This window comes from Fistularia commersonii, unplaced genomic scaffold (genome assembly GCF_037954325.1).
Source record: "Fistularia commersonii isolate RoL2024-O1a breed Wild unplaced genomic scaffold, RoL_Fcom_v1.0 HiC_scaffold_44, whole genome shotgun sequence".
Lineage (NCBI taxonomy): Eukaryota > Metazoa > Chordata > Actinopteri > Syngnathiformes > Fistulariidae > Fistularia > Fistularia commersonii.
In genome coordinates this window covers 860,001-868,924 of record NW_028234002.1, presented here as the reverse complement: position 1 = coordinate 868,924, position 8,924 = coordinate 860,001, and positions in this window count along the sequence as shown.

The window sequence follows — 8,924 nt, the reverse complement described above, 5'->3', positions numbered from 1 at the left end:
CCGGGAGCTCGTTCTCAACGTTCTGGGGATAATCATAGCTGTGCTGATAGCATTGGCCGAAACGTATCCACAACCAAACCAACATTAGCTCATCCACTCATTCACATATGTGTGTGCCCAGAGGTCCGGGAGCTCCAGTCATAAGTCCGGGTGATCTATGTCCGGAGAAGACTCACATTAGCCGGTCTAAGGGGTCCTGCTGCCCCCCAGTTTCCCCGCCTTTGAGAAGAGACACATAACTCCGCTCTTCCGCTTCTCCGCTATGGGCCCTGGTACTCCCGATCCTCCGAACTCAGGTGAATTGCGTGACGTGCTTCTGCTCTCCTATAAGCCCCTACACACTTCGAACACGGCTGTTATCACCCTGTTACTGCATTTCAATGACACCCATTTGCTTTCGATCTCAGTGTCTGCCTCCGTACGGAAAAAGCGGGATGGGTGGGGGGGCATAAGCGCATTCGTGGTGTAAGTAATCAGAAGTTAATAGTGTTAACGGTTTGCGAGAAATTTTTAATGCTAGACAAAAAAAGAAAATTAGAAGGATATAATTAAATAAATAGATAGAAAAATAAAATTAAAAACGAAAAAAAAAAATTGTGAGGGGAATATAACATGTAATTAAGTTGGCGGTTCACAAGGAATCTCAGACATCAAACTGTTTTTAATTGAACATAAATAGTACACCCAAATATACAAATGTACAAATAAACATAGCAAGGTAGAACTGAATGTCAATGAAACAACCAGGGATGAGGAAGCAACGGACATCAGGACATTTGTTCTGTATGTAATGAGAAGTTAATAGTGTTACAGGTTTGTGAGAAATTTACAGTGCGAGACAAAAAAAGAAATTAAAAGGAAGTAATTAAATCAATAGATAGACAAATAAGAAATTAAAACGAAAAAAAAAAAAAAAAATTGCAAGGGGAATGTAACATGTAATCAAGTTGTTTTTTTTTGTTTTGTTTTTTTTTTTTACCAAAAAAAAAAGGAACCTCGGACATGGGTAACTATATTTTTTTGTTTTCGGATTTTTCCATAAGTTTTAAGGATTTTTTTTTTTTTTTTTTATATTTCAAAATCGTTTATGAAGACATTAAAATTTGGGGAGCATTTTTGCATTCTGTTCTTGTGAATGAAGAACTTGGCCAGGCCTAAAAGAACATTGACACAGAGTTCATCTGTTATGTTGCTTATAAGTAAACAGAATGTTATATCATCTTTTGAGAAGGAAACTGGTGACGATGGAATGAGAAGGAGAAAAAATATATGGTCAGTGGTTTCAATGTTGTCTTCACAAAATGTACAAATATTATCTTCAAAATTAAAGCGTACCCTCGATAATTCCTTAGATGGGTAGATGTCAGTCATAATTTTGAAGTGGGTCTCTTTTGCCTTGGGGGTATGGGTAGAGTCAGATACATAGTTCGCAGCGTGGCAATCGATTCCTCATCAAATTTATTTAAAATATCCTTTTTTTTTTTTTTGACGTCCAGGGAATAAGTTTCCTGTGAAACATTTCCTAATAAAGGAGTTGCCGCGCTTTCTGTCCACAATTGAGATTCCCTGGAGTGATAGTCGGGGTAACTGTGGTTGTACGGTTCGGTGCGTCATTATATTTTTGGTCAGGAATACAAATTGTCGAGGCAGTGCGTTTCGTAACTTTAGCAACTCTAATATGGGAGGCTTGAATCTGTGTGTAGTACAGAACTGCTCATTGTCCAGAGGACTGCCAGTGTCATCCATCAAGTCAATTATTGACCATATACCTTTCTCAAAGCATTCCTTGTAAAACAGAGGTTTGTTGCCATGCAGTACATATCGATTGTTCCAAACTATTATACTGTGTGGTGAGAAATTGTGTACGTATATCATTTTCCAGTATAATAATATTTGTTTATGGAACTCTGAACATTTGACAGGAATCTTGTTGATATCCAAGTCAGAGATAAGCAGAAGACTCAGGCCGCCGACTTTGTTGAATAAGTAGTTTGGAGTACAATACCAGAAAGAACGATGAGGTTTGATCCAGGATTTCAACCAGTTCACCTTCAATGTCCCATTCAAGCAGTCCGACTCTATCACTTTCAGCCCTCCTTCACTTGTTTCTTTCACCATATGTGATTTTTCTTAGATGGTGTGGTCTGTTCCTCCAGATAAAGTTGAAATTGATTTGGTTAACAGATTTTACGAGTTGATTTGGAGCAGCATTGGAATACGCTGGGTATATACATCTGGATAAACACATCCATTTTAGTCAAATATATCCGGCCTAATATTGATAAATCTCTCTGGAGCCATATATTAGAATTAAGCTTTACTTTGATTCAGTTTAGATTCAATGTTCCTGGATTGATTTAACGTTTGGTCCTTGGATAGGAAAATGCTCAAGTATTTTATTTCTGATTTCATAGAAACATCGCTGATTTCCTTTAGTGGCGAGTCATGCAGCGCAAGAAGTTTGCATTTCTTTAAGTTTAATGACAATCCTGAAGCCTTGGAGAATGTTTTGGTTTTTTTCAGCACTTATTGGGACTTGATGTTCATTTTTCAAAACTAAGGTTGTGTCATCTGCCAGCAGGCTAATAACAATTTCTGTCCCCAACATTACTTCTGTCCCACACGTATACACACACACACACACACACACACACACACACACACACACCTTAATTCCACTCTTTTATATACGCATGTCTGGAGTTCCGGGAGCTCGTTCTCAACGTTCTGGGGATAATCATAGCTGTGCTGATAGCATTGGCCGAAACGTATCCACAACCAAACCAACATTAGCTCATCCACTCATTCATATATGTGTGTGCCCAGAGGTCCGGGAGCTCCAGTCATAACTCCGGGTGATATCTGTCCGGAGTAGGCTCACATTAGCCGGTCTAAGGGGTCCTGCTGCCCCCCAGCTTCCCCGCCTTTGAGAAGAGACACATAACTCCGCTCTTCCGCTTCTCCGCTATGGGCCCTGGTACTCCCGATCCTCCGAACTCAGGTGAATTGCGTGACGTGCTTCTGCTCTCCTATAAGCCCCTACACACTTCGAACACGGCTGTTATCACCCTGTTACTGCATTTCAATGACACCCATTTGCTTTCGATCTCAGTGTCTGCCTCCGTACGGAAAAAGCGGGATGGGTGGGGGGGCATAAGCGCATTCGTGCTGTAAGTAATCAGAAGTTAATAGTGTTAACGGTTTGCGAGAAATTTTTAATGCTAGACAAAAAAAGAAAATTAAAAGGATATAATTAAATAAATAGATAGAAAAATAAAATTAAAAACGAAAAAAAAAAATTGTGAGGGGAATATAACATGTAATTAAGTTGGCGGTTCACAAGGAATCTCAGACATCAAACTGTTTTTAATTGAACATAAATAGTACACCCAAATATACAAATGTACAAATAAACATAGCAAGGTAGAACTGAATGTCAATGAAACAACCAGGGATGAGGAAGCAACGGACATCAGGACATTTGTTCTGTATGTAATGAGAAGTTAATAGTGTTACAGGTTTGTGAGAAATTTACAGTGCGAGACAAAAAAAGAAATTAAAAGGAAGTAATTAAATCAATAGATAGACAAATAAGAAATTAAAACGAAAAAAAAAAAAAAAAATTGCAAGGGGAATGTAACATGTAATCAAGTTGTTTTTTTTGTTTTTTTTTTTTTTTTTACCAAAAAAAAAAGGAACCTCGGACATGGGTAACTATATTTTTTTGTTTTCGGATTTTTCCATAAGTTTTAAGGATTTTTTTTTTTTTTTTTATATTTCAAAATCGTTTATGAAGACATTAAAATTTGGGGAGCATTTTTGCATTCTGTTCTTGTGAATGAAGAACTTGGCCAGGCCTAAAAGAACATTGACACAGAGTTCATCTGTTATGTTGCTTATAAGTAAACAGAATGTTATATCATCTTTTGAGAAGGAAACTGGTGACGATGGAATGAGAAGGAGAAAAAATATATGGTCAGTGGTTTCAATGTTGTCTTCAAAAAATGTACAAATATTATCTTCAAAATTAAAGCGTACCCTCGATAATTCCTTAGATGGGTAGATGTCAGTCATAATTTTGAAGTGGGTCTCTTTTGCCTTGGGGGTATGGGTAGAGTCAGATACATAGTTCGCAGCGTGGCAATCGATTCCTCATCAAATTTATTTAAAATATCCTTTTTTTTTTTTTTGACGTCCAGGGAATAAGTTTCCTGTGAAACATTTCCTAATAAAGGAGTTGCTGCGCTTTCTGTCCACAATTGAGATTCCCTGGAGTGATAGTCGGGGTAACTGTGGTTGTACGGTTCGGTGCGTCATTATATTTTTGGTCAGGAATACAAATTGTCGAGGCAGTGCGTTTCGTAACTTTAGCAACTCTAATATGGGAGGCTTGAATCTGTGTGTAGTACAGAACTGCTCATTGTCCAGAGGACTGCCAGTGTCATCCATCAAGTCAATTATTGACCATATACCTTTCTCAAAGCATTCCTTGTAAAACAGAGGTTTGTTGCCATGCAGTACATATCGATTGTTCCAAACTATTATACTGTGTGGTGAGAAATTGTGTACGTATATCATTTTCCAGTATAATAATATTTGTTTATGGAACTCTGAACATTTGACAGGAATCTTGTTGATATCCAAGTCAGAGATAAGCAGAAGACTCAGGCCGCCGACTTTGTTGAATAAGTAGTTTGGAGTACAATACCAGAAAGAACGATGAGGTTTGATCCAGGATTTCAACCAGTTCACCTTCAATGTCCCATTCAAGCAGTCCGACTCTATCACTTTCAGCCCTCCTTCACTTGTTTCTTTCACCATATGTGATTTTTCTTAGATGGTGTGGTCTGTTCCTCCAGATAAAGTTGAAATTGATTTGGTTAACAGATTTTACGAGTTGATTTGGAGCAGCATTGGAATACGCTGGGTATATACATCTGGATAAACACATCCATTTTAGTCAAATATATCCGGCCTAATATTGATAAATCTCTCTGGAGCCATATATTAGAATTAAGCTTTACTTTGATTCAGTTTAGATTCAATGTTCCTGGATTGATTTAACGTTTGGTCCTTGGATAGGAAAATGCTCAAGTATTTTATTTCTGATTTCATAGAAACATCGCTGATTTCCTTTAGTGGCGAGTCATGCAGCGCAAGAAGTTTGCATTTCTTTAAGTTTAATGACAATCCTGAAGCCTTGGAGAATGTTTTGGTTTTTTTCAGCACTTATTGGGACTTGATGTTCATTTTTCAAAACTAAGGTTGTGTCATCTGCCAGCAGGCTAATAACAATTTCTGTCCCCAACATTACTTCTGTCCCACACGTATACACACACACACACACACACACACACACACACACACACACACACACACACACACCTTAATTCCACTCTTTTATATACGCATGTCTGGAGTTCCGGGAGCTCGTTCTCAACGTTCTGGGGATAATCATAGCTGTGCTGATAGCATTGGCCGAAACGTATCCACAACCAAACCAACATTAGCTCATCCACTCATTCACATATGTGTGTGCCCAGAGGTCCGGGAGCTCCAGTCATAAGTCCGGGTGATCTATGTCCGGAGAAGGCTCACATTAGCCGGTCTAAGGGGTCCTGCTGCCCCCCAGCTTCCCCGCCTTTGAGAAGAGACACATAACTCCGCTCTTCCGCTTCTCCGCTATGGGCCCTGGTACTCCCGATCCTCCGAACTCAGGTGAATTGCGTGACGTGCTTCTGCTCTCCTATAAGCCCCTACAAACTTCGAACACGGCTGTTATCACCCTGTTACTGCATTTCAATGACACCCATTTGCTTTCGATCTCAGTGTCTGCCACCGTACGGAAAAAGCGGGGGGTGGGGGGGCATAAGCGCATTCGTGCTGTAAGTAATCAGAAGTTAATAGTGTTAACGGTTTGCGAGAAATTTTTAATGCTAGACAAAAAAAGAAAATTAAAAGGATATAATTAAATAAATAGATAGAAAAATAAAATTAAAAACGAAAAAAAAAAATTGTGAGGGGAATATAACATGTAATTAAGTTGGCGGTTCACAAGGAATCTCAGACATCAAACTGTTTTTAATTGAACATAAATAGTACACCCAAATATACAAATGTACAAATAAACATAGCAAGGTAGAACTGAATGTCAATGAAACAACCAGGGATGAGGAAGCAACGGACATCAGGACATTTGTTCTGTATGTAATGAGAAGTTAATAGTGTTACAGGTTTGTGAGAAATTTACAGTGCGAGACAAAAAAAGAAATTAAAAGGAAGTAATTAAATCAATAGATAGACAAATAAGAAATTAAAACGAAAAAAAAAAAAAAAATTGCAAGGGGAATGTAACATGTAATCAAGTTGTTTTTTTTTTTTTGTTTTTTTTTTTTTTACCAAAAAAAAAAGGAACCTCGGACATGGGTAACTATATTTTTTAGTTTTTGGATTTTTCCATAAGTTTTAAGGATTTTTTTTTTTTTTTTTTTATATTTCAAAATCGTTTATGAAGACATTAAAATTTGGGGAGCATTTTTGCATTCTGTTCTTGTGAATGAAGAACTTGGCCAGGCCTAAAAGAACATTGACACAGAGTTCATCTGTTATGTTGCTTATAAGTAAACAGAATGTTATATCATCTTTTGAGAAGGAAACTGGTGACGATGGAATGAGAAGGAGAAAAAATATATGGTCAGTGGTTTCAATGTTGTCTTCACAAAATGTACAAATATTATCTTCAAAATTAAAGCGTACCCTCGATAATTCCTTAGATGGGTAGATGTCAGTCATAATTTTGAAGTGGGTCTCTTTTGCCTTGGGGGTATGGGTAGAGTCAGATACATGGTTCGCAGCGTGGCAATCGATTCCTCATCAAATTTATTTAAAATATCCTTTTTTTTTTTTTTGACGTCCAGGGAATAAGTTTCCTGTGAAACATTTCCTAATAAAGGAGTTGCCGCGCTTTCTGTCCACAATTGAGATTCCCTGGAGTGATAGTCGGGGTAACTGTGGTTGTACGGTTCGGTGCGTCATTATATTTTTGGTCAGGAATACAAATTGTCGAGGCAGTGCGTTTCGTAACTTTAGCAACTCTAATATGGGAGGCTTGAATCTGTGTGTAGTACAGAACTGCTCATTGTCCAGAGGACTGCCAGTGTCATCCATCAAGTCAATTATCGACCATATACCTTTCTCAAAGCATTCCTTGTAAAACAGAGGTTTGTTGCCATGCAGTACATATCGATTGTTCCAAACTATTATACTGTGTGGTGAGAAATTGTGTACGTATATCATTTTCCAGTATAATAATATTTGTTTATGGAACTCTGAACATTTGACAGGAATCTTGTTGATATCCAAGTCAGAGATAAGCAGAAGACTCAGGCCGCCGACTTTGTTGAATAAGTAGTTTGGAGTACAATACCAGAAAGAACGATGAGGTTTGATCCAGGATTTCAACCAGTTCACCTTCAATGTCCCATTCAAGCAGTCCGACTCTATCACTTTCAGCCCTCCTTCACTTGTTTCTTTCACCATATGTGATTTTTCTTAGATGGTGTGGTCTGTTCCTCCAGATAAAGTTGAAATTGATTTGGTTAACAGATTTTACGAGTTGATTTGGAGCAGCATTGGAATACGCTGGGTATATACATCTGGATAAACACATCCATTTTAGTCAAATATATCCGGCCTAATATTGATAAATCTCTCTGGAGCCATATATTAGAATTAAGCTTTACTTTGATTCAGTTTAGATTCAATGTTCCTGGATTGATTTAACGTTTGGTCCTTGGATAGGAAAATGCTCAAGTATTTTATTTCTGATTTCATGGAAACATCGCTGATTTCCTTTAGTGGCGAGTCATGCAGCGCAAGAAGTTTGCATTTCTTTAAGTTTAATGACAATCCTGAAGCCTTGGAGAATGTTTTGGTTGTTTTCGGCACTTATTGGGACTTGATGTTCATTTTTCAAAACTAAGGTTGTGTCATCTGCCAGCAGGCTAATAACAATTTCAGTCCCCAGCACGTCTAACTTTTGGATATCGTTGCTCTTTTCAACATAAACGGCTAGCATTTCGGTAGCAATTATAAATAAATAGGGTGAGATGGGGCAACCTTGGGGGATTCCCACATCAACATGGAAGCTCGGAGTGGTGCCGCTTGGCAGGGTGACACAGCTATGAATATTCTCATAGAGCCCACGGATCACATTCCTGAATATTTAACCAAATCCAAAATGTTCGAGCGTTGCTATGATAAATGGATGTTCGACCGAGTCAAAGGCTTTAGAAAAGTCCAAGAAGGATATGCGGCCATTATCTTCAATGCGATACGCCTCTAAACCCATCGCTCGCCCCGACTCGGGGAATCCTAGAGCCTACTTGCACCCCCGCCCTAACTTAACTCCCTCACTCGTGGAGCTCCCTGAGCTCCACACATCCCGGAGCATCACGCCGACTCATTCACATTTGAATGATTGTCTTTATTTTATGTCCGCTAGATAGAGGCATCCGCACATGCGCATCAGTGGAGCTTCAGGCCGGCTGAGGCATGGACTGAAAATCATAAAGACATGTGTGATGAGCTAAAAGGAAGATAAGCATATTTTTATAATAAATGTAAGAAAGAGAGGGTAATGCAGCCTCAGGGCGGCACTGGCCCGTGTCTCTCCAAGCCTGCCTTTGGGGGGGGGGGGCACGGAGCAGTGTCTCCCTGTGCCGGTCCCAAGCCCGGATAAATGCAGAGGGTTGCGTCAGGAGGGGCATCCGGCGTAAAACGTTTGCCAAAACCAAACATGCGAGTCAACCATAACTATACCATACCGGATGGGTCGCGGACCGGGTTAACAACGACCGCCATTGGTACTGATGACCTACAGGGTACTAATGGAAATCGGGCTACTGTGGGTCGAAGAACAAGAA